The following is a 27,739-nucleotide window of genomic DNA, read 5'->3' on the forward strand; positions in this document are numbered from 1 at the left end:
GTCAACATGAATTAAGAAGGAAATATGATTTTTTTATAATTGTATATATGACATGGTTATTGGACAATTAATACGCCCCTTGTCTCAATAGGCCATGAAGAAAAAAAAAGATTTTAGGGAAAAATATTGTGAGAAAAAGAAAGTGATGCTGTTTGAATCACACTTAAATATTTCTTTTGATCTGCTGCCACATCGAAAGCTAGTTAGAAGGAGCCTATATCCCCCACTCCCCCCAAGCTATGCTTGAGATTATGAAAAAAAAAAATCCAAACCACAGAAAGCAAGTATGGCTTGAGATTTTTTTTTTTTTTTGGAACACACTTGCAAAGACAGGTTGCCTCTAAACTAAGAAAGACATTAATACCACTATAAATTGGGGCTGTATTTTCAATGTGAATTTATCACACTGATTCCTCATATAGCAACATTCCCTAAACTGGTGCCCTTCAGATGTATTAGATGCAGTCCTCACTTTTCCCAGCCAGCTTGGCCTGAGTAATTTCTGTGAATGATGGGTGTTGCAGTTTAATATATTTGGCAGGCTCCTGCTTGGAAAAGGCTAGCCTCATCTGTCAAAATTCTATACAGACTGATGTGGTTCACGTGATCCCTGCAAGTTCTTGCAGATTTGTTGTTGGACCTGACTGCTCTCCATGGTATCCACCTTTTCTATTCATTCCTTAATCTTTGGGTACTCCAGAGTGTAGAAAAGTGCAAGCTGTTCCATATGTGGAGGCACTGAGTTTTGAGAGCGGTCAAAATTCAACCTTCCTTTCAAAACACATTTTTTGACAGGCACATGTCAGATTTCCTTGCTTCATGGTTCTTCTACTAATCCCTCACTCCAATATGGTGACACTGTGCCCCAGCATTCCCCAAATTGGAGCCCTCCAAGCATATTGGACTATAACTCCCATCATTCCCAGATACTGTTCACTGGCCAAGCTTACCGGGAAAGGTAAAAGCTGTCTAATAGAAGTGAAGGACCCCAGTTTGGAAGATGATGCTTTAGGAAGGGCCAGAGAGTGTTATATTCAAATACTTTGGCCACCTAATGAGAAGGAAGGAGTCCCTGGAGAAGAGCCTAATGCTGGGGACAACAGATGGCAAAAGAAGAAGGGGACAGCAGAGAATGAGGTGGCTAGATGGAGTCATTGAACCAGCTGGTGTGAGCTTAAGTGGACTCCAGGGGATGGTGGAGGACAGGAAGGTCTGGAGGAATGTGGTCCATGGGGTCGCAATGGGTCGGACACGACTTTGCAACTAACAACAGAGTGTTATATACCCATTAAACATATAGCTTCAACTCACAATGATACTAGCATCTTTCTTGGATTAGGGGAAAACTATATTTAGAAGGAATTGTTAAAAGAATAATTATAAAACCATGTATGCTCTGTGTGGTTTGAAATATTTCAAAAGGTTGCTGTCACAGTGAGCCATCACAGTGACTAAAGGAGTGCAGGTAAAACAGGTCCTGGTGCAGAGTCCCTGGGATATCCACAAAAGAACCAGGGGTAAGTGGGGGACAACCCACAGTGAGTCCAATTACCTGCTGAGCACACCACTTGTTGTTTCATGAACAACCCACAATATGGGGTTGTGGCAAGGTTACTGTGTCCTACGAATTCACCTATTTATTCAGAAGTCAGTATCTCTGTGCTCAACGGGGCTTGCTCCCCAGCAAGTGGATATAGGTTTGCAACGTAAATCTTCCTTCATGTTTCATGACTTAGCAATTCACCTGCAAGGCTGGGATATCCAACTCATTCCTCTGCAGGGTGGTATGTGCAAATGAATGTGGGTAAATAAAAAAGCAGTCTCAGTATAAATGGGCAGACAGGAGTAGGTAAACTGAAAGCTTTACCTGAGAATTACTAGCTGGAATTAGCAAGAAACTGAAATACAGCCTTAGTGGGAGGAAAGGTGGCACAGGTTCTTTGCTGGGGAACTGGTTGCTAGCTAAAAGAATACAGATTTATGCTTTGCATATATCTTGCAAATTAAGCAAATATTTCAAAAGCACAATAAATCCCAAGTGCTGTTCTAAATGAAGCTAAAGTCTATAGAACTGCCTCTGGAACTTTGCACTATTCAAACGTTTGCAGGAATACATAATATAATTTCAATGCTACTATTACAACAGTACATGTAATATTCTGCACTCTCTATCTTGACAAGAAAGAAATTATTACTGAGCTTTATAACCAAGAGAAGCACCAATAACTCACATGAAGACTAGCAGGAATCCCTGCTCCACAAGTTCCATGGTGGCCAGAGCTGGCCATTATGCTCAGAGAGGTGATTAACTGAGGCAAAAGAATTTGGAGTGTAATGAAAGGGCAGCAAACTGATATTTATTTTATGATTACAGCCAGAGAGGAAAGGATGACCTAGCAGGATTTTCTGCCACAGGTGGCAAGATAACTTGTGCAGCTTTTACTTCCAGGATGACTTCTATAAAGAGAACTTCCAGTTGTACCCAGTAACCAACAGCAGATACTGTACATACAATCCACAGGGAAGAGTACTATAGAGATCTCCTATGCAAGGTGAAGTACATACATGGCAGCATTTGCCACAGGTCTCCACACTTTCTGGACCATCACAGGCCAGCAGACATGGCTTTTGATTGTTATTATTTTGGTGCTTTTCAGGTGGGAGGTACATACAGGAGGTTTAGATGAAGCCACTGGTGATAACCAGTTAAATACAGCTTGCTGGGCCAGAGCCAGTGTAGCAAACATAATAAAAATGCATGGTGGTAAGTGGAAGCTTCCAGGTGAGTGGTTTATTTGCTGTTTGTCTGTAAAGGGAATTAGGAAAAATATACTTCCCATAATCCATCAGTAAGACATTCACATGTGTAAATTCCATGTCTACTTTTTTGGACTTGGTTTTTGGTTGGTGATGATGATGCGTTCATCTCAAATTTCAGTGCATGAGACCCTTTGAAATGTTGCTTTGGCAGCTTAGATTTCATCTCAATTCACAATTAAATACAGAGAAAACCATAAAATGACACAAAAATAGTTTCTGAAAAATGGCTAGAGACCCCCTCCAAACTATGCCTAGTACCGTATGATCACTGGGATGTTATTTAATGCAATTTAAAACCACAAATATGTATGATCCAAGGACTTTAAATCCTGTTGATTTCAATGGGATAAAAAGCACATACTTAACTCTCTGATAACAATAAGTCTTAAATGTGCTTAATTTTGAATTAAACCTACAGTTTCATAATTTTCAAAACTATTGTTTTGTATTGCACCTATTTCAAGTAGATATTATTTAAACAATTAGCCTTAGACTACTTTTAATATATTATTATAGATTCTGGTATACAAAGTATTATAAGCAAACAAATAGGTCTCTGTCTGAAGGAATTTATAATCTAAATTTCAATCTTATAGCTGTGAAAGAACATTTTTTGGCAAAATCCAGGCATCCTTTCCTTCTCAGTTTCAGCATTCCCAGTTCTTTATAGCTTATGAGAATTTGTTGTGCATGATTTTCTACAGGGTTCTCCAATGTTAACATCTAGCCTTGTGCGAATATGAACATTATAGATTTACCGGGGAAAGCGGACTACTTCTGGAAGGTAATGTATGTGACCAAGCATCATTGTATTATCTGACCTGTATCTGTCCGGTTGGTCAATGTATAGACGAAAGTAAGAATTGGAATAAATATTAATTGGGTTTACATGGAGATCTGAAAGCAAACCCTTGAGACTAAATTACATTCCAGTGACCTTCCAGAAGCTGGGATACATTTTAATGGGGAACATGCATCGGTACATATAAAGAGCATATAAATGATGGTCCTACTGGCACATAAAAAATACCATCTACAAATTAAGGAAACTTAAACATAAAATCTAATTTGATCTGAAATTAATTGCCAGATTGCTATAGGCAGCAACTTTTCAACAGACGTTATTGAACAACAGTTAAAGGGCAACATGTGAATATACCTAGTTTCAGTTGGATTTCATGAATGTCTGAAATACAGAGGGAAAGAACATTAAGACCTCAAACCTACGCATGTTTGGATAGAAAAAAAAAATCACACAGTTCCCATCATTCCTACAATCCCCAGCAGGTTGGTTGCGGAGTGGTGGGACTTGTAGGACTTTTTTTCAGTCTGAACATCAATAGACTTGCTCCCTCATGCAAATTATTTGCGTTGTTTATAAATAGAGCCATCCACAAATTAAAGGATTTTTACTTGATTAATAATCTGTCTTTTTATTGAATAAATTAAAGGTAAATTAATTATCATATTACCAATCCTTCAGCATGAGTATCTTTTTGATTAATGGAAATACAAGACAACTTACAATTTAATTAATAAAAGCTACTATTTATGTTGCAAGTAAAAGCAAACATTTACTATTTTCTTTGTGGGTCTCAAAAATTACAGTTATATGGCACAAGCAAAGTCACTTAAATAAAATAAAGAAGATTGATCCTAACTCTCAAATTCTTCAATTAAAATTGCTCTCCATCAATTTATCCACATTACAGTCCTGTACCTGTCCATTCAGAAGTCACATTGAGTTCAAAATATCTTACTCACAAGTGAGCATTAAGTCCCGTGGAATGTGATACTTCTGAATAGGCATGTACAAAACTGCACTGTTGATTAATCAAGTTTATAGTTCTAGCTATAAACGTGTGTGTGTGTGTGTGTGTGTGTGTGTGTGTGTATGAGAGAGAGAGAGAGAGATTCTTTTAAAGATGTTTTAAATAGTAGTAAATGAAATAGTAATGAAATAATTTAATAGTAAATGAAAAGGAAAACTATGTTTCCAGTTTTGAAGATTTGAAGTTTGAACTACTCCCCATAAATTCTGACAGATTTTTTTGCATACATTGTTAAAAGATTTTGAAATACATAAATGAAGCATATTCCTAAATGGCTGCTGCAACAGGGCCTAACCCAGACAGTGTAACACAATAAAGCAATTGTACCTGAGCATTTCTTTGGGCAATGTTGTTTTTCAGTCTGTGCAGCTGAAGAGTTAAAGACACAGTTTGAATTCTAATCTGTCAATGAAAGGCAGTGCCAACCTGGCAGCAATTCATATATTCAAATGGGTTTCCTTGGCCATTTCAAATGAACGCATCAATACAAGATTTAGCCAGGGTCCCACTAGTTTACAGATACAACCTCCCTACCAAGTGAAGCCTCTTACCAAAAACAATCCATATTCTGCAGAAAGCCTCTTTCAAGTAGATTCAGAAAAGAAGAGTCACTGTTTGCATGTAAATGGGGGCATTAAACACCAGGCTTGGCACATGTTGATGTATTTGTAAAGAGAATCTGAAGACTACAGATCTCAGACAGCTAGGAGAGGAACTTATTTTTGCCACTGAAACAGATATTCTCACATCAACTGAGGAGAAAGAATGCTCTTTGACATCAGAGGCAATACCAAATGCATTTAAAGGTAAGCCCAAACCTCCTGGAAGCAGACTTGTCAGTGTTGAATAGGTTAGCATTTTGCCATGTATTCCTTATGCTGTGTGGCATTCCTTGGTCTAAAATTAAGAAGAAACTATATTTAAAAGACACGATTGCTTCCCCCACCCTTTTCAGGAGCAATTTAAAAAATGCAGGAAAACCAAGCATCACATCAGGACATTCTATTATTACTTTTTGCCAAAATATGTTTTATCATTAAAGGATTTTTCTCCCAAAAAAACAAAAGCAAAGCAATATCTGAATTAATGAGTGAATTAAACAATATAAATTATCTTTCATTTTAAGATTGAAACACTGCTTTCCCCCACCTCCACCACATAGCTAAGCAGCAACCAATTCAGGATCTAAACCTGCATGAACTGAAATCCATAGTGACAACAACAGCATGGAGATTAAGCACCTGCAAATCTGCCAACGAAAATGAAAAATGTTGCCTTTTATTCATCTGGGTTCTTTCTTCAGAATAGAAGAAATAGAAGAAACATAAATATATACAGGTGAGCAGTGCCCTCTCACTGCTTCTGGATGTAGTGACATTTGAGCAGCTGCTGATTAGTATGGGCAAAAGGAAAGAGGAGTGTGGAGGTGGAGAGGCACAGAGGGAGGGGGAAGGGTGAGGGACAAGCAAGCTGGCATCAAGCCATGTCCTCCATCTTAGTCCCAGCTGGTACCAAGCTCCCAAGAAACAAAGCAACTTCAGACTGCACCATCATATATTCATGGCTGAGAAGAAATATACAAACCTGCCTGTTTGAATTCCTGACAACCATAGAAGAATGGTGCAGAGGCATGGTGATTTTTTCTTCCAGCCAGCCTCCACTGACCTATAAACCTTTGTGACTGGAACAAATGCAAATCGAGCTGACTTGCTTCACAAGCTACTGAAGGGCATTCAGGCTGAGTTGTGTCTAACAGGCTAACAATAACCCACTGTCCCACCCATGAAAAACACAGAGTCTGGGAGGGGGGAACAGCTTTAGAAAAGCATTTGACTGAGACACAAAACCAGAGCATGTTGCACAGGAACAGCCATCTTTCTTCATCTGCATTTGTTTGCATCAAATGACTTGAGACTGCACTGGCATGCAAGAAAAAATCAGGGTACCCAAAAATGTTTTAAAGTACAATTTGATAGCATGAGATGTTCTAGAAAGAAAATCCAAATTCAGTGGTCTTTGGTTTGTTTGTTTAACTTGAGTGCAAATATGAAGTAATCCATGAAAACCAAAATGTTTGATGCCCCCCACCACATACCTAATGAATATATGAAGGGGTCTCATAGCCACATGGGCTAACCCTATGTTCACCGGAAGTGTGTGCTGCTTTACTCCTCACCTGATCAATGTCCTTTGGCAGTTCAGAAGAAAGCATTCTGTGTGTGCATAGATGTCTGCCTGGAGGGCACCTACATGTGAGGCCAGCACCTGCCAGATCAGGGCTCCTACTTGCATGAAAGAGTTCTCTCTGTGTACAGATGTGTATGCAAAGAACACCTTCTCATGTGTTTACTGAGGAAAAGGGAAACAGTACACAATAATGGTAGTGGGCAAGGCAAGCCTGTGGAACCCTACACCTTTCCACGTGTTCATTTAACATGTGGAGAAGTTCATGAACAACCATATCTATGCTTTCCTTGTTGTGAAACAGATTCCATCTACAGAAAGAGCATGTGTAAGTTATGAAAGAAGAACGGCAATGTTTACATTTCTGAGTGAGAGTTGGAGAAGAAGCTGAGTGAGGAGGCCCTGGTAAGAGTTGAAATACAGGCTACCACAGGTGAGATGTGTGGCTGCTATCTATGCAGTTTAAGTGTGTGTGTGTGGAGGGGGTCATTCAGCCAGGTTGGAAAGAAAGGGAGATTTCCTTCATCATGTAGGTCACATACTTTTATTTTTCTTAGGATCTCCATTCTGCTTTTTTTTAGCTGTGGGGTGAGATCAGTTTATTAATATTTCATAAATAATAAACTTATTAGTTGTATTGACTTATTGATATATTTAGGCATTTACTTAATAACATTTGTTATTTGTAACTGTAAATAATCACACTATTGTTTCAGAAACCTTTTATTTATCATTCTTCATTTGATATGACTTACTTGACTTAATAAAGTATCTCTGCCAGTCTCATCCAACTGTACCAGTCTCAGCCACTCAAAGGTCTCCTGCTCTCTCCAGCAATCTTAAGAATTCTCTGTTGCTACCCCTTTTACCTGGCATTCCTTCCCAGATCAGCTTTGTGAGCGGTCTTATGACCTGCTAGAAGTCACCTACCACAAGACTGGTAATGGCCACTAGCTCAGGGGCACAATCCTATGCATGCTTAGACAGAAAAAAAAAATCCTAATATTCCCCAACCAGCACTGTACCTTAAATGGCCTAAAAAGAAAAAATGGATTGGGCAGAATAATTGAGTAACAGGCCTCAAAATGGTTTGGGGGCATGATAACTAAACAGAACTCCCTATGTGGAGGTGATCTACCTCTGAACACCAGATGCTGCTGACAAACAGGAAGGCCATCACCTTCATGTTCAGCATGTGAGCTCTCAGAGGCATCTGGCAGCTGTTGGAAACAGAATGCAGGAGCAGAGAAACTTTTGCTTATTAATTATATAAATATCCCTCTTTTCTAAAGCCCCAGGCATCTTACATAAATGACAATAACATTTAAAAATATAAAATCATATAGAGCACCCCTTTAAAATAGAGAAAGTTTAGGCAGCAAGATTTCTAAGAGCCAACCAACTGGAGGAAGGACACAAGTCTTGGGAAAGGTGAATCCACAGCTTTAGAACCACTGCACTAAATGCTTTATTTGCTAGTCCCTGACAGTTAACACCTCATGAAGAGAGCCAAATTAGATGACAGGAACTGGCATAGAGATTGATATGGGCAGCACTGGCAGTTTTTTGTGACATCCAGGACTCAGGAAGTGAAGGCTTTTCCCAATACCTTCAGTTTGGCTTAGAAGTATCCTAGCAGCCAGGTGCTAGTGTTACCTGTAAAACACTGATACACGGAGCACAACTATTTTCACAGCACTAGATATTAACCTTACAAGAGCACACTCATGTTCTAATTTTGAAAGATAAGCACCAGCAGCTTCAGAATATTCTGTGGATTGCCCAAAAGCAAAAAGCAGTTAACATAGGCAAGTTATTCTGGTATCTGAGGCTACAATTTGAACAGTGAAAGGGAAAAGAGCCTGTTTAAACTTTATCCTGATAAAAAGTCACTCCCAAATTTCTCCTACTGGAGCTTGGTAAAGACCTGGGTACACATGTGTTTTCCTCTGAAAACAGCTCAAGGAATGATTTATGGCGGGGAGATGGTACGAGGGAAAAATGTTACAGAGCATCTTTTCCCTGTGCCAGTCTCTTCCTTTAGCCCATAGTTTCAAGTGCCTGAATTTTATAAAGCAAAACAAAACTGTACTAAAAAGAATGGAACTAGTATGTAATTCTCCCCAGAGGCTGATATGCATTTTTCCTCAGCAAAAGGTAATCTGGTAAGAGCAGGACTCTTCTCATGTTGTTCTTGCTATGCCCTAATGCTGTGCTCAAGCAGGGTTACCCCACCCATCTGTATGCACGATCTTATTAAGAATTGTGGGAACCAAAATAGAGCGTAAATAGGTGTGTAGTAAGAAGGAATATGGAAGAAAGATAAACAGTGAACTGAAACCCTGAATGGAGCAAAGAAGTGAAATTAAGGACAGCAGCTATTTAAAAAAACCTGCACTGTTTATTTAAGCAAAATAATTTAGCCATCTGTAGCATCATTTCATAAATTTTGAAGCAGCACATATTACACTAATCCCAGAACCCTGACCCCAGATTAAAAGATTAGGAATGGAGCCAAAGATACCCTACATATACAGCAATACAGAGCAGACTGGCTTCATTAGTGCATTTTCCTCACAGTAATGCAGTTATCAGAGGGTGGAGGTTGGTATTGCTCCCATGAGCAGGTTCTTCCTCCTTTACATGAGGTACAACATGGGAAAGGATCTAACAGCAAGTGACCAATAAACAAGGGTTACTTTCATAGCCTTGGTTGGTCTGTGATGCACTGACCTGGACTCTTCTGTTTTGAGTTTTGTGCTCAGCAGCAGCTGCTGCTGCTAATACAGACAAGCAAATAGGAAATTGTATGCTTTCTCCATGTGACTCTTCTATGCCCTCTGTGCCACACTGTATAATTGCTGCATGCATCATTCAAATGGGAAAAACTGAGGCTAAGAAGAGGTTATGCCAGATTAACAGCAAAAGAAGAAAATGCTGGGAGTACATCTGGATGTTCCAACACCACTAGCAATTGTGGCTTTGTTATGGATCAGCCTAAGAATTCAAACATCAGGAAGTCTTCAACTGATTCCCAATGAAAGTACTTAATTCTGGAGTGATGCTTACAGCTGTTTACTGTTGCTATGCCACACACTTCATACATTTAGTTAGACACTGGGACATGCCAAATGATAGCCAATGAGATTTAGTGAACAAGGTGTTGGACTTAAACCAGAGAGGCCTGGGTTCAGATCCTCAATCAGCCACAAAATTCTCTGGGGTCCTTGGGCTAGTCAGAACTTCTCAGGTTATCATATCACAGTGTGTGAGACATGAGAGACTATAGATACCATCCAGAGCAGGTTACAGGAAAGACAGGTCAGAAATGCAATATCATGTTTATTCTATTTTGTGGAGGGGTGGGATAAGAGAGTGCCAATTGCCACATATAACAATACTGGTGATGGTTGTATTTCATAGATTATGGTTTAGGTATCTCAATTTTAATGGCTATTCTTAATTGTATTTGCAATGTTTTATCCTTTTAGTGTAGAAGGGCGGAATGTTGTTAGTTGCGAAGTCGTGTCCAACCCATCGCGACCCCATGGACAACATTCCTCCAGGCCTTCCTGTCCTCCACCATCCCCCGGAGTCCACTTAAGTTCACACCGACTGCTTCAGTGCCTCCATCTAGCCACCTCATTCTCTGCTGTCCCCTTCTTCTTTTGCCGTCAATTGTTCCCAGCATTAGGCTCTTCTCCAGTGAGTCCTTCCTTCTCATTAGGTGGCCAAAGTATTTGAGTTTCTTCTTCAGTATCTGGCCTTCTAAAGAGCAGTCAGGGTTAATCTCCTCTAAGACTGACTGGTTTGATCTCCTTGCAGTCCAAGGGAGTTGCGGGAGTCTTCTCCACCCCCACAATTCAAAGGCCTCATAAGAAAGACTAAGCGCCGAAGAAGGGCAGAATATATTGCTTAAATTGAGTATCCTGAGTATAGGCTATCTTTCTCCATATTTGCAACCCCATGCACACATGTTCAGATTAGCCACTCAGAAAAAAAGGCTGATATTTAAAAGGGGGTTTCCTCTCTTCAGAACTTTCTCCCAGAAAAAGCCTTAACAGATATACTCAGATGGTGCTTTGTACAAGGACAATTAATTATTCTGCTAGATTTCAAGATGTAGGTTTCTGAGGGCCAATCATTAGTTTTAAATGTTGCCTCCTGTGCTTGCAATGGCATATTTTCTTAGTCTTATAATTTTGTCCTTTTAAAAATGCTTGTATTTGCATTTCATTTGCAAAATGTTCTAAGGACCTTAATTGGTATAAATGTGGAGCAGAAATGTAATAAATAACAGTAAATTCAGCATACTTTTTATAGTGTCTAATTTAATACAAGTTAAAATATGTATCACAACACCTAGTACTTGTTTACTTTCAGCCTGCAAGCCTTGAAATCAGTAGTTTGGCACCACCAGTATACAATGAGGAAAGTAAAATATTTTTAAAGTACTCTTACTTAATATTAAAGCTGTCTATTAAATTATTATACTTACAAATGCATTCTGGTGTACTTAATTGATTATCTGAGTGTACAACACTTCAAATATGTGCACCTGGGTCCATGTATATAATGGTTTAATTCTTTTAGTTCAGATAAATACATGTGCCTTTACAAAATAGTCAGTTATAATAATTTCTTTAGCTTTCAGTTAAGAAGACAGAACTCAGCAAACACTTACGACATCATAATGTCATTCACTGTGGAATTTTCCACAGAATAACACTTGATATAAAAGCTTAACCTGACACCTAAACTAAGCTAAACTGAACCTATGATCCAACCAAGAATTATGTCCTGGCCCTTGCACTTTGTGTTAAAATAAAATAAAAATTGGATGCTGTACTTAGACAGTCCAAGTTCTATATTAAAACAGTTGAGCACTGTGTCCTGTATACATTTTACAAAATGATAACAATTTCCCCTTAGTTTGCATAATTCGGCACAGTTTTATTAGTCTTTATGTTATCCTGAGTGGGGACAAGGAGGTGGACAAGGATTCTTGTAACACACTGGAGTGTCACCTGTATTTAATAGAAATTTTATTTTGCTACTTTCCCTGGGCTAAAAACTTCATAAGTAAGCTAGCTAGTTTTTGTTTTCCTTCTCCCAGAACTGGAGTTTACATGCAACCTGATCGTACCATTGCAATGCAAAAATAAATTGGCAAATCACTGCACTTGAGAACTTTCAAGTGTATACTTTGTATACACCATAATCAATAAACATTACATTTAAAAATGCATACCTGGTAGGTAGTGGGAAAATAAGAGGAAACTGTTCATAAATACAGCCTATATTGATATAAAGAGGCATTCTGGTATTTCTAAAGCTCCCTTCTTATGGAGATCTTTCTAAAGACCAAGCCTCAGATCCTCTTTGCTATTCATTCATTGTTTTCATGGGAGCTACCTCCCTGTGGTACAATCACATGGCAATGATTTGTGTAAATACTGCAACCATGAGTACATTTTCCCACCCATCCAATCAGCATCCCACCAAGAAGGGAGGCAGGGAACGTGTTAGCGGAGCCCCACATACAAGGTGAGAACGTTTACACATACTCCCCAGTGGTGTGAGATCACACAATGTAGCATGCAAAATGACTTTTTTTCTTTAAGCGGCTTTTAGTGACAATGGCTAGGGATGGGTAGAGCAAGAATGGTAGTGGGAGTTGGAGGTTTCATAATTGGCACAGATACTTTGACGGAGCACTCAGGGTTAGGTGATTTGTTCACCGAATACAGACAGAAAGTAAAAGATCTCTACTGTTGTGATTTTGTATTGTCAGTCATGATTCCATAGCTTTTATTCTGCAAATATCCTTTTATATGCATTAGTAACAATCTACTGTATAGTTAGGTACATTTATGTCCATTGGTTGGTTGAATTGCATGTAAATGTTTCAAACACTGCTGGCTCATGGTCACAACTGTTTTGTATTCTCCATTTTTTTCAGGACAGCTCCAAGGGTCAGATTCCTCAAGAGGTGAAAGAACTGGAGACCTGTTGTGCCTTCTGGATTGTACTCTTTATTTACAAGCAGGTAAGAAGCAAGTATTTGCATAAGTAACAGTGCAAAAACAAAACAGGAGTACTCAGCAGAAAGCTCACAGTAATCTTTATCAGCTTTATTCAGCATCTCTAAACTAAGCATTATTTTCTCTTGCTCTCTGACTAAATGCAAGATGTGGAGGAGAACACTATTAGTCCCCACCCAAGTAAGTGGCATGTGACACAAATTAATCAGAATCTAGTGTCACATCAAGTGCCCCAGTGTACCGAAAAAGGGTCAGTTTGTATAACCAAAGCACTTGTTCATGCCACTATCCCTCTTTTCACAAAACAGATCTAGAGAGAGTGAACATGCACACACATTGTGAGTGCATGTGTGTGGAAGGACAAGCAGGCAGAGATTACCCTGTCATTAGACAGAGAGAAGTGGTGGTTTCTTGTAGCAGGAGGTGGGAACAAGATGGAGGAGAGAGCTGGGTGAGCTATCCTGTGCTTCTTAAGCTACCCTACTGCTTTTAGCTGCTCTGGGGGATGCAATCCCCTTGTCAGTGCTAGGCGATATGCAGCTGGCATTTGTACACAGAATAGAAGGGTGCAGCATCAATCTTTGTATCAATGTCTTAGGTTGGGCCACTAAGCAGGCCCCACCCTTAAACGTTGGCAGCTCCCACCCCTGCTCTAGCTAGGGACAGAACACATAGTAGACTATCTGAACAGAGTCCTGGGCAAGGGTCAACATGGCTGGGCACCCACTGAGCACCATGCTCCAACCAAATGCCCTCTGGTTCCACTGCTCTTGCCCTTTCCTGTTGTCCACTGTTTACTTGCCCTCTAGCCCAGAGTGGGGGACAGAGAGCCAATTGCTTATTCCACAGCTTTTCTCTGTGGCAAGTGATCACTGAGCAGCAGTGGCAATGAAGAGTGCATGGGGGGCCGGGGGGCAGGGGCACTGGCAGCATCTTGCTGATAGTTTCCTGAAATCTGGAGCCATACAATGCACTTCACATGCTTATGTGGGGCTCTACATAATTGAAAATAATGCAAAAAGCAGGGTCTCTGCCTGCTCAGGCAAGCTGACATACATGCAGTTTATATGTGTTTAGGTTCTGTTTCCTGTACAGTCCCCTACCTGTAGATCAGTCACTGTCAATCTGTCCACCCATCCGACCTGATATGTTTTGTCATATTTTGGATGAATACACAGACTGAATTAGTAGTACACAGCAGAGAATATAGTTATATACACTAATATAATTATGCAAGGCAAATAACTATCTTGACAATTAAGAACCAAAGATGCTGTTAACTATATTAGTTTTCTCAGACTATGCCCTTCAAGCTGTCCACATTCACCACCCATTTTTTTCCTTCTTGGCTTCTGTTCACCTGGATCATATTCATGTGCCAGCTGGTATTTTCCTTGCATTTCACATATTAAAGATAAACCAACACACTATGTCCTCTGCCTATTTTTACACAAATAGTCCTTAAATATAAAACAAACATATGCAACTGATGATCATACTTGTGATATGGTTTCCTTGTGCCAAGTTATTTATGGAGACATACATAATCCCCTAAACTCTTACTAAAGAGATGATTAATCTATTTACATATTTACTTTCACAAATATCAGTTGTACCAAAAGTGCTAAAAGACTTTTTGAAAGAATAATCTACTTTTGTAATTTCAACTATATGATATTCATGAATACATGAATTTCAACTATATTCTTGTCAGTTGAGACAGTGATTTCCCAAAATGTATGCGAGAACATAGTAGGGTGCCAGTGGTGTGTCTTGAAAAGTTAAATTATTGCTGTAAAGGAATCCACTGCTCTCTGCCCAACTGGGAAGGTTCCACAGAGCAGACTCTGCCTCAGCGGTGAGACAGTCCCAAAAGAAGATAGATGCACTTGGATCATCTTCAGTTTGGGGGACAGATGCAAGACTCCTGGAAATACTGTCATCTTTCAGAAAATAGCTTAATCTGTCCCTGATTTCATAGGCAAAGGGACAGGCATGATGACACTGTTTATGTATTTGTAGTGTGGCAGGAGAACAGGAACCGGGTTATGGTGTATTTTACCTAGTGGCTTATTTTTCAGTAGAAGATAATATTAACTGGATAGGATGGATAATCTCTTGCTGAGCAAGAGTGATCCTCAAGGTAGGGGACCTATAGTCCAGGTTACAGAGGTTTGGGAACAGTAGCTTAATATTGATTCTAGTGTCAAAATATCATTTTCCAGAGTAAGATCCTGTATATTCTTGATAAATTTGTGAGGTTCACACTTGCAGGCTTGTTTCCAGTAAGCCAGAATGCTTCACCTCACGTAATTTCCTCCTTTTTCACAATTTGCCTGCACATTTTTACTAATTATCAAATCTGTATGATGGAGGACATTGTTTGGACACCTCACACCTTGTCTCCTCCTCTTCCAATTAAATCTGATCCTTCACGGAATATGTATCATTGGCTTTGTAAATGACAGTGTTCCCTTCAAGTGCTAATAAATACTTTACACAACAGAGAGGAGTGAAAATTGTGGATAATAAAATCAAGTTCAGAGTTAACTACTTACAAATGGGAAACGAACCCATTGATGAGCATCAGAAACGTCCAACAGCAAAAAAAAAAAAAAAAATGTCACCAGACACTATTCTGTATTGCAGAGAACCTAAAAGTCTAATTCTCCCATTTTAACTCCTCCAAAAAATTAATTTATGGAATAAATACTACCCACCCACTTGTAGATAGGGAAAGATATATTGCTTAAAATGCATGTTAACGTGGGAGCCAGTATGATGTAGAGGTTACAAACATGGATTGAGACTCAGGTGATCTAGGTCGTTGTCCTCCCTTGACCATGGAGTATTGGTGACCTGGGTGACGGTGACCTGGGTGACATTAGGCCAGTCGCAGAGTTTCAATCCAAGGTGGTTGTTGGAATGAGGATAAAATTGAGAGTTGCAAGAAGAGAATGATGTAAGCTGCTTTAAGTTTATATTGTCAATTTATAGTATTTTAATTGATTTATTTGTAAGCTGCCCTGAGGCTTCGGCGAATGGGGCAGCATAGAAATTTTCTAAATAAATAAATAAATTCTTTAAAAGAAAAAGGTGGGATATAAGTTTAATAAATAAATATAACTTGGAGATGTTGAGAATTCCATCTCATATTCTTATAAGACAGTACTGTATGAGAGGGCAGAGAGACTTGGGAGGCATACAGACTAAGCAAAGAATGATGGGGCCCACCTGCATAAGAGAAGAGAGTTTCTATACATTTGTTTTGCAGGTACAGGTATTTTAGAAGATGTGGCTTTTCTCGCTGCTCCAAAAATAGATGCTAAGCCACACTCAAGGGTTGATAACTGGTAGGGTGTGGGTTGTTGCTGAACTCCGGGTAGCAGTTTAATTGTGGCTTATTGTGCTGTCTGAACCCAGCTGCGCTAACTAGATTAGCCATGAACAATCTATGGAAAGAACCCAAGGCTTACTGTTGGGTTGTGAACCTTCAGTTGCTTACCATGAACCCACTAAACAACTCCTGGTTCAACGGCAACCCACATTCAAACCTTGAGTATAGGTTATCATATTGTCTGAACCTAGCCCAGGCTTATCTTGTCCCTATGTCTTGGCTCTCCTATTCAGGGATGAGTTGCTGGGCTTTAGATGGCACTGAAGAACCTCATGTTTGTATTTTTGCTCAAGAAAATTGGCTGATGCTCATAAAGGGCAAGAGGATCCCTGAGACAAGGGGGAAATGCAAGAAGCTAGAAGGAAATCTTACAGGAAACAGATTGGATCCTTGGTCTGCTGTCTTTCCCTAAAGCAGCTTTATTTTTGTGGGAAGAAAAACACACACACACATCCATCAGATGTTATCAATTGAAAAATAAAAAGGCCACCACAAAATATGTCATGGATGGTACGTGTTCAAACTCTGTCTACTAGATAATTATTTCAATAGGCCTGCAAAATACTCTTTATCTTCACCCTCTACACCACCCAGCTCTAACTTATTCAGACAAATGTGAAGGGTATTTTGCCTATAGCTGTGATAAATAAATATGAATTAATAGAAAAAGGCAAGAATTTATTCATTTGGGAGCACCCAACTGTGCATCAGAAAATACTTCAAACACTAGTTGAAGAAGCAGAAGAGGGTACAGCAGACACAGCTACTGTCATTCTGTCTAAAACCCAAAGGTAAAATATAATAAGATGAAAAAAAATCCATAGGTAAAGATCAACTTCCTGAACTTCTGAAATTTTCTACAATACATTCCAAATTGTCAAGGTATTAATAAAGATTCACAGCCCAGGGCACATTTGAGAAGGTCTTTGGGGCAAAAGTAGGCATTGAGTTTAATGGCACAATCCTATGAACATTTTAGAAAGACGAAAAATCCTGTTTCTCCTAGCATTCCCAGACAGCATGACTGCCTATAGAAGCTATTTTTAATGTTTATGTTACCCCACATACTTGGAGGTCCCCAATGCAGCACCCATAAGCAGGAAAAGGAGGAAAGAGTTGCTTCCTGACTTCACCCAATCTTCGACTAACCACACAGACCTTTGCCTCGTGTCTTAGTTAAGGCCACTTATCAAGTGGACTAAAGATTTAAAATAGGGGCTTCCTGATTCATAACTTTTATCTCCTAGATTTCATTTTTAAGCTTGTACATCAAGGGCTTCCCTACATGAGACTTTTAACACATCACTTTACTGAGGCTTCAAGAAATTCCTCATGTATAGGAAACAGATGTATCACTACAGGAAAACTAGGATTTAGTTTTTCAAATGCAGGTAGCTTTTGTTGCAGGGGCACTTTCAAACAAGTGGCACTCATGTGCTTTCAAGCACTGTGCAGTCACACGAATCGCTAAACCTTTTATGGGCATGGCCATTTTATATCTAAATTTCTGAAATGTTACACTATCACCTGAAAACTCAGGATCAATTCATACAAGTAAATTTCTCACTATGAACTATGTGGGTAGCAAGCATGTGAGTAAATTAACACTGTGATAGTTGTAGCAAGCCAACAGTAATATGTGGATTGGACTCAGAATTGATTATCCATTACTGGAATGGATTTTCCCTCCATTCTGCAGTGTTCCCCCTGCACTGAATCCCACTCAGATCTGCTGCAGGGGGTTGGAAGTTTGCAGGAGTTTGCTGTAGGAGGAAAGAAAGGACAGGAAAGTCCCTTTGCATTAGCAGTAGATGCATTGTGCCAGTAGACTGCTATTCATGTGCCTCTTGGATCCAACCTTGGTGACTGCAATTGCATTTTATCCAGGAAAATCATCATGCAAATAGATTTTAGCAAGTAGCATGAACCTAGTTTAATACATGTGAAATATATGCAGTTACAGTATTGTGTGACGCAAACCAGAACCAGGTTCTTCAAATGCCTATAAACCACAAAACCATTAAACGACCTACTATACTTCTAACTTGAGACAGCACAAATACAGTGGTACCCCAGCTCACAAACGCCTCAGTACACGACCAAATCGGGTCGCAAACAGAAATTGCAGAAAAAATTTGCCGCAGGTCGTGAACTCTGCATCGGGTGACGATCGTGAGCGTGCCTGCCTTCCCTGCACGGGTGCAATCACATCATGCTGTGGGGGTGGGGAGACAGCCGCATTTGTATTGGGGGGGAGATGGGCGCAACTGCACCCATGTTTCCTGCCCGAGCGTGCCCCCGCTCACCTCCCCCCAGTGTGTCCGCCCTCCCGCACATGCCTGCCTCTGACCCCTCTTCCCCCACACCCCTGTCCCCGCATGTGCCAGCCCCCCTGGTGTGCCCACCTCCCCCCACATGCCCACCCCCACCCCCACACACACAATCGCGGCGGGAGGGGAGATGGCTGTGATCTTTGTTGCTCTTTGTCACTTTGCTTCAAACTTTTGTGAGTAAAAAAAATAGTTGCAGAATAGCGTAACCTTATTTACACTGACCTTATGGGGAAATTTGACTTGGGTCACAACCAATTTGGGTCACAACCAGAGTCCTGGAATGGATTAAGTTTGTGAGCCAAGGTACCACTGTATCTTATGAGGAGTTACTCATATACCCTATATATTCACAAAGCCATCTTGTGTATTGTTTGTTATAAAAAAACAAATCAGTAAGATGAATGCTAATTATGCAATCCTCAGTGTAGTATTTGCAGAGAAATCTACTAGAATCAATTGGACTTCTGAGAAAACATTATTACATTTTAAAACAACATTAATAACAGTAATGGCAAAACAAACATTTAACCTTTGCATTTCCTTATAAGACAAAATAATTAACAGCAAAGAAAATGACTCGGTATTGTCCCTCCCTAGGATTTCAGTGGGCCAAATAATGAGCCAAAGCAGGTATTACACAGTATCTATATCTAGAGTTGTTATCTAGGGTTCCTGTTGTTGTTGGAATGTGAATTATTGTGCAGTCTGAACCCAAATGAGATAATCCAGCACTTGTTAACTTTGTTGGGTTATGAACTCTGAGTTGTAAACTATGATTTGTCATCTCAGCTGGATTCAGACAAATGGACAGCCCATGTTTCAATAACCCATGATTCAACAAAAACCCAAACTCAGGGGTTGAATTATCTTGTTTCCTGGACCCAGTCTTTCTGAACAACACAAAGGTGTATTGTCAAGGGTGCTAGCACATTGTGGGTTCTTGTGTTGTGTGAAGCAGGTCATTGTAAAGGTTCCACATGAGCACTCGCAAGTACTTACAAAGGTTTCATAAGAAGGGGAGTTCTGGAACTGTCAGGATTCCTCCATGTAGGAGAAGCCATGTGTGTATACTTTTATAGAAATGTAGGACCCTTTCATGTTGATACCTGATGCATGGTTCCTCCTTCATGCGACTGTGAATGTGTCCCATAAGTTGTGTGAAATATCCCCCAGGAGAAGGGCCAAAAAGTCTCCTGTTAAAATAATGGCAGAGTTGATGTTTGCCTATGGAGAAGAGTAGACATGGTAGAACCACCCTAATTTCTGAAGCCAACACCATTGCTTAGGTGCTAGGACCCATAGAAGGAAGGGCTATGCCTCTTACATAAATGATCTCAAAATGTTCTGAGGAGTGCACGTTGGTTTACTCCTGACTCTCTTTTTGTTGTGATCCACTCTAAACATGCAGGCAGGCATTACATTCCATATTCTACTCAATATCACTATATGTGGAATCCTACTGGCAGCTCTAGTCAAGTGGTGTACCAGTTACATTTGTTCACCTTCATGCACTCAGGGAGCTAACTGGAATTCAGAACTCGTTAAATAAACATATAATGGATGTATGAAGCTTTTGTTTCAGGAATGCAGTGCTGACATACGGGTTTCCGTTCCTCATCTTTGAAAACTTTATACACCCCTCCCCCTCCCACACACACTTCTCTTTGGGACCTTGAGCCCTGAATCCACTCGGCCTGCTGCCAATTATGATTTAACCTACCTTATATTTGGGTTCAACAAATTGTATTCCCCATAGTGTGGCAGGGCTGAATCACCGATTCATCCCATAGGAAGATGTGGTCATCAGCAGGCACATAATATTAGTATTCATCATATCCACCAATGATCTCACCTACACTCAACCCCAGGGCATGGTTGTTTTTCTAATGTTTTCCCTCCTCCCCTGCACCCTACCCAGAGTATCAACCTGACTACTGAATTAGCAATCCACAGTCCCTCCAAACTGGATACAAGAACTACTTTAAGTTGTGGGTCAGAAAATTTGCACGTAAGCAGTAACATCCATAGTGCCTCTGTGGGGCACTATGTACAGAGTCCAAACTTTTGTGTTTGCAAGTATACTTTACATTGTTATCTGTGACCCCTAAGGCTTAGTGGCAAAAGACAAAATGTTCATTTATTGCTGATACTAATACTGCAAATGTATGAATGCATGTTTTGTTTCATTTATTCTTCCACCTTTAGCAAAGTGGTATAAAGCATTAATGATGAAGTGTGTGTGTGTTGAGGGGGAGGTTGTCAGGTCAAGTTTCAGGAAGGATGTATCCTATCTTATTCACTGCCATGCCTAAAATGTTTGCTATGATGTCACATCTAGAAGAAATCTATTGACTTTTTTACAAAATAAAAAAGCAGAGTACAAAAGTAATAAAGTATGACAAAACCTTACAAACAGGAATTGTTAGAACAAGAAAGCAGAAAGAACAAGGCAGTCACACCAGTTAGGTCTGCATGCATGTGAATTAATGAGTAATGGAATTATTCTAGGTTTTCCTTCTGAATTTCTTCAATGGGGTGAGTAGAAGAGAAAATTGAATGAAACAGAATGGTAGTAGGTAAGATTACCCCAAATTCTACATCCCCCTAAGAACAGTAGAAAGGAAAAACCTCTGTTAAATCATATTTATAATATCACCTTTTTTCCTTCCAAGAAACTCAAGTTGCCTTATATAATTCGCCTCATTCTCTCCATCTTATCCTCAGAACAACAACCCTGTGAGCTAGTCTGGTCACAAAGTTTGTGACTGGCTCAAAGTCACCCAGATCATTTGAGTTCCAGCCCTGCATTTCTAAACCCTGCACTCTACACAACACTGACCCAGTTATGATGGAGCTCAAAAACAATGCAGGTCAGCCTGTTTCACATACAGAAAAAAGGCATGCAAATTGTCTTCCCAGTGGACATCACCCCTTCCACAAATGGGCAGCAATGATAGGACACAAAGGATGTGGAATTGCAACCTGTGTTACTCAGGACCCACTAGCCCTATGCTAAGAAAATCATTCTTTTAACTGTCTGAAAGAGAAGAGTAGGATGCAACATGTAGATGGATATAGAAAAGGAGAACTGACCACCTATACCACTCTATGGCTGATGGCCCCTTAAAAAAAATATTTCCTAGCAGTGGGTCAGAAAAGCCAGACTAGGACTAATGACTCTGACTTTGTTACTTCCTGATCTCACCATCACACTAGCCACTACACAGACACCTGCACAACTCTGGCTATCCCACAGGGAAAGGGTAGGAAACTGTAATTAGTCCAGAAGGCAGCAGCACTGAGAATGCTGGGGTTGTGGTGCTTATTTACAGGAATGTATTGTCCTGCACTGCACTGCACAGGTTATCTATATACTTCTAGGTGATTACTGTTAAAACCCTCCTTTATTATTTCCTTCCATACTAGGCTGCTTCTGCCCTAAGATCTGATAGTGAGGCTCTTTTCTGTGTCCCAAATGTGCAGCGGATGGGACAGGAGCAAGGGTCATCTCTGTGAGCACACCTAAATTATGGAAATCTCATTCCCTCTTTAATAACATTTCACTGCATGGCAAAAATGTTCCTGTTTAAGCAGACATTCTCTTATAGAATAAATACATTTTATCCCATGTCTTTTTCCCCCTTTTTTCCTTTCTACTATTTTTGTTGTCACTTTAGAATTTTATTTTATTATTGATTTTAATGGATGTTAACACACGTGAGTGGTATGCAAGGCTGTGGATATAAAGTTTTCTATAAAGAGTATAGAAAAGATTAGAAAACTAAGTGAGCCATGCAGCAGCAACTTAATCTCCACACAACCATGTTGCCAATTTAGTGTTTTCTCCAGAGGCATTGTAGGGGGATTACTATGGTGGCACCTGTTTTGTTTTGTTTTTTTGGTTACTACGGAACCAAAATTCATGCAGGGATTGGCAGTATCATTGATGGCCCTGTGTGTGTTGACTTGGGCATGCAGCGTATAGCTTAGTTCTCATATGGGCTATACCACATTAGATTATAAATGGTGGCTCATGTGAAAAATGCTCAGAGTGTTGTCCAAAGGCACATAAGGCACCCATCATGTTGAAACTAAGCAGGGATTGGCTTGAGCTTGGAGGAGAGACCACCTGGGAACCACATGCAGCCACCTTGAGTTGCACAATGGGTAAAAGGTGGGATATAAATATAATAAATAAATAAAATGACCCTTCACATCTAACATAAACTTTTGCACACAGGAAAAAAGTATGCCATGGAGAAGGATTTGGATTAACTAGTAGAATTGTATTTTCAGGCAAATTTTTCTTATAACAGTATTCACTCATGTAGAAGCTGGTGCCTGAAGTATTATAGCCCTGGGATAAGTTTATTCTTTCTGTGGGAACTAGGCCTCAGGTCCCATGAAGTGATGGACAAGCCTCAGGTTCACTGTTGCCCCACATAAATTGATATTAATGCACTTTTGTTCAGTCACTTACGCAATAAAGAAGATGAACAATGGAAGACAAATTTGCTTCAACCAGCTTTATTTTATTTTTATGTGTACATATATCCCAGGTTTCTGCCAAAAATAGCACTCTGGGTGACTTGTCTGTCACTAATGAAGCCCTCTTGAATTCCCAAGGAGCTCTACATTACCTAAGAGAGTATTTGTAAACCCCTGACCTAGATATTCATAATATAAGAGACACTAAATGGACTCGCCTCATTCACTCAAGCACTCTATGAATCAACTGGGCGACATAGCACAATGGAGATTGTTAAACAAGGTATGCAAACTCAGTCTTGCCCATTATGGCTGGGGATAACAGAAACTGTAGTTCAACATATATAAAGCTTCCCAGGCTGGGAAAGGCTGGTCTAAGAGTTTTGGAAACATTTTCTTGCATCTTAAGATGATGCAAAATGCTTGGAAAAATGTTGCTTCTTTCCCTATCTTTTGCTGAATCTGATTAATGTATCTTTGTAAAGCTAAACAAGTTTCTTACAGAAAGCATAAAAAAGAGCAAATCCTGTATTAACTGTGCTAATTAACTGCACCAACCAATATTAACTGCAATATTAACTGCACCAACCAATATTCTCCTCAACACAATACAATGAAACTGCAAGAAGTAACATTTAAACCAAACATTTTCCAACTAGAAACATTCAGCTCAAAACTATATAGCCAACCTTCTCTCCTGTACATCAGTTTGAATATTACAATATTCAGTAAACAATTAACATTGTTTATTTGTTAATTACTTTTGCCAAGTCTCAGATCTGACCATTTATTACAGTGGTACCTCGGTTCACGAACTTAATTCATTCCACGATTCTGATCATGAACCAAATTGGTCGAGAACGGAGTCATATTTCCTCATAAGGTTCAATGTAAATAAGGTTACTCTGTTCTGAACCATATGTAATTTTTTTTAACCACAAAAATATGAAACCAAGTACAGTACAGTATGAAGAGAGAGAACACTAACCTTGCTTGAGGCGACTTCTGGCGTGGAGGACAGGAAGATGGATAGGGAGGAGGTTATTGTTTGGAGGGAGAATCTGCGACTGCAATCCTAACTAGAGGAAGCCACGACCACATGTCAGAGCGGGGAAGATGGCCGTGTTTGTGTGAACACAATCGCAGCCATCTTCCCTGCATGAACATGATTATGGCCATCTTCCCTGCACGAACATGATCACAGCCATCTTCCCCACTTGAACACTATCTGACATCTGGTCACTGTGCGGGGAAGATGGCCGCGATCATGTTCATCACCCGATGTGGAGTTCACGAACGAAAGGAAAATTTTTGCTGAACTTTTTGTTCGCAAACAATTTGGTTTGCAAACGGAAGCATTCGTGAACCGAGGTATTACTTTATATATTTAGAATATTTTCTTTGTGCACTGAATTTAGAGGAGAGTTGTGGACATACAGCAACTCTTTTAGGGAGGTTCTGCTAATAGATTACCGACTTGCCCCAAGCCATCTGAAGAGATGTGAAACTGAGACTGAAGCCAAGCAGTTCAGGCACTGCAACACACTTCCATATTAAGGTAAATGGACCACATTTTTTTCCCCACAAAAACAAATGGACCAAAAAATGGGAATTGGATGGAGTCAGAACGGAAGGTACCAGAGATCTACCTGATGGCAGCAAAGTAATTCCATCAAACATGATCCTGTAGTTTGAATGGATGGGGAGGTGAAATGTCATAAAACATGATAGCATGGCTGATCTAATCAACTCAATGGGTTCTGTCTATTGGTGAAAATCTTCGGATCAGGGTCCTGCAACAGTTTCAGTTCACTAGACAAAAACATGAAACATAAGAGAGATTCAACAGTACTTAAAAAACTTAACTTGTGCTTGAATGCACCTGTTATGCAGATAGAAATATGAGAACCACCTTTCTTGCTTCTGGTCCTCCTAATTCAGTTTTTTGTTTCCCATTATGGCTAGCCAGATAATTTGGGCTCCACAAAGTGGGAATAAAGGGATTAGACTTCCCCTGTTCTTTGCCTTCAGCATCTAGATTCTAGAGCTCTGCAGCCCTCTATCATGTAAGATTCCTTTAACTATTATAGCTAATGATTGCCTCATCATCTTACTTGTTTTAGGGAGATGAACTTGGACATGAACAAATGATTCTAAGAATTATGTTCCTTGTAAATAATCCAGACAGAAAACCATTTTTAATGCTAAAAAGATAGCCCAATCCCTGTAACTCTCTCTTTCCCTCCCTCCCTCTGCCTTAAAATTACAATTCTGTGTCTTACACAAAACTCCTCAAAACTATTATTTCTTGGAGGAAGGGCTGTAAGTGCTGTGAACTAGACTTCAGCATCACATGGACTATCTGATGCTGGTGGTAAACAAAACATCTATTGATATGATGAGAAAAAGGTCATCAGACACAAAGACATGCAGTGATCCTGATGGCACAATAAATCATCAGACCACTAAACAGATCAAGCATCTTGCTCCTTCAACAATTGTACTAATTCAATCAGTCTAGTGATATTCTGAGTCTGCTTTGTAGAAGCTTGAAGTCAAGAGAGGACATGGAGAGCTATTTTTCCATCCAGTGCAACTGTAAAATATGCATCATAGCAATCAAATATTGTTAATGAATTCAATAGTCTCCAATAGTTAGAATTGTGGTACCTTTTAATCATAAAAGCTAAGAGCATTTGCTGCAGTAATAGAATTGGGGTGGCAAATTAGGAGGTTTATTATGTAATAGGGGAAAATACTGTAATACAATAGATCAGGACTGCATGGATGGGTGTGTAAAACATACTAAAATGGTCCTTAGAATAGCAGGCCTCTGTGTACCCTGAGAACAGAAGAACAGTGCACCTGCCCACAGGATCTTTGCAGGTAAACAGGTTCCCCCACTGTCAGGCATGGAGGCTGTCAGACTCATTGTAATACTGCCTCCCATGTGCACATTACTTTCTCTCACAGAAAGCATGCTCCTTATTTTGTCCCCGTTCCAGTGATCATCTCAGGTTTTCAAGCCACTGAAGCGCAAGCCCAGTCCTTTCCAGGGAGTCCCATTCTGGATCCAGGGCTTCTCTTCATGAGGCATATATGCCAGCCCTTCACTAAGGCTTCTTCCATTTTCTTGGCAAGATGAGAACATCCCTCAACAAGTTTTCTTTTTTCCTAGAGGTTTTCTTCTCTGCCTTTTTTATATGTTCCATGACACAGCACAGGATTGCAGTGTGTTATATAGAGCAGAATTACAAAAATAAACTAGACTTCTGTAGTACATAGCAGTGCCATTTGGGAAAATACCAGACCTTCCTCACTCCAAAATAAATAAATAAAATAAAAATAAAATAAAGGCTATGGACATGGTTAGAAAATATGTCCTGGAGGAGGAGATAGTGAAAAGGCCCCATATCCGTCCCCCCATGCGCAGCTGAGGGAAGCCCTAGTGTACATGAGCATGAAGGTTGAGAATTGGCTGTGTGGGGGTGCCCAACTGCACTGCTTAGGTGATTCCTCCACCCTGAGGCCTGGATTGGGGATACCTCTCTGGCAAGCAGGAGAGAAAAGGGGGAGGCAAGCACCACATCCCCCTCATTGCCCCAGCTTGTAAGAAAGGTACTTGGAGGGGCAATGGGTTGAGAATGTCTCTCTGGCAAGTGGGAGCAAGAAAGGAGGGCAAGCACAGCCTCCCATTCATCACTGCCACTTGCAAGAAAGGAGCTTTGGGGGGCATTGGATTGGGGACGTTTCTCTTATAAGTATGAGCAACAAAGGGGGATGAGTGGGGAAATGAGTAGAGCAGCTGATTTTTGTCCCTCCTGCTCACATGAGGGGCTTCTCTCTGGCATGCATGGAGGGAGGCGATGGAGGAATCCTCTTGGTAGTGCAGCCCCCAACTGGGCACTGCTGCCCAGCAGAGTCTCACTCGTCCTGCACATGAGGAGGAGGCAGAGGGATCAGCTGAGAAGCATTGCTCCTTTCCATAGGAATAAAAGGGGCTAGTGCATCTCCTTGTCTGTCACCTCTTCTAACATGCCTGCTTCCTATCACAATGCATGGAGCATTTGTGCCTTGCCTTCTGCATGTAACACATACATTTTTAATATTGTTTACTATACACATTTGTACTAATGTAGAAATCTTAGTCAGTTGAAAAAAAAAGACCCAAACAATATTAGCTGTTCATTACCTTAGTTCCTTCTCTGTTCTGTACGTGCTGTCATGTTAGGTCATATAATTTGACCACCTGTCCCAATTTTGTCTGCCCTGTTTGTCAACAGCTCTGCAAAATCTCCAGTAAAGAGCTTTCCCAGTCTTGCTATCAAAGGCCCATTAACTGATGATGCTTGTGATTAAAGCTGGCATCTTCTGCATGCAAGCCATGTAGTACACCAATGAGCTATGCCCCATCCTGGGCCTCCTGCATTTGCCTTCTGTAGCATGGCCCAAACTGACTGAAATTGCTACAACTAAACTACTGCATCTCCCCCAATTCCTAGAAAGAAAATCTTCCCCGAACCAGTTTCACACAGGTTGTTTCTCTGACAAATTTTAGTGTGCCCCAGCACTTGATTGCCCTGATGTTTAACCTGTATCATGGACAAAAAAGTATAAAAAGAATATGGAGAAACAGAATGG

The 27,739-nt window shown here is 40.2% G+C and overlaps 1 long non-coding RNA gene across 1 annotated transcript; it reads left to right on the plus strand.

Moving 5' to 3' along the window:
• Positions 1 to 2,455: 2,455 nt before the first annotated feature.
• LOC123019792 lies at positions 2,456 to 16,800 on the plus strand. The gene is made up of 6 exons (XR_006413952.1): positions 2,456 to 2,552; positions 2,658 to 3,604; positions 5,815 to 5,990; positions 7,141 to 7,269; positions 12,799 to 12,885; positions 16,511 to 16,800. It is a non-coding gene; the product is annotated as an uncharacterized LOC123019792 (long non-coding RNA).
• The last annotated feature ends 10,939 nt before the right edge of the window (positions 16,801 to 27,739 follow it).

The sequence above is a fragment of the Varanus komodoensis genome, unplaced genomic scaffold (assembly GCF_004798865.1).
Source record: "Varanus komodoensis strain SLA01 unplaced genomic scaffold, ASM479886v1 scaffold138, whole genome shotgun sequence".
Taxonomy (NCBI): domain Eukaryota; kingdom Metazoa; phylum Chordata; class Lepidosauria; order Squamata; family Varanidae; genus Varanus; species Varanus komodoensis.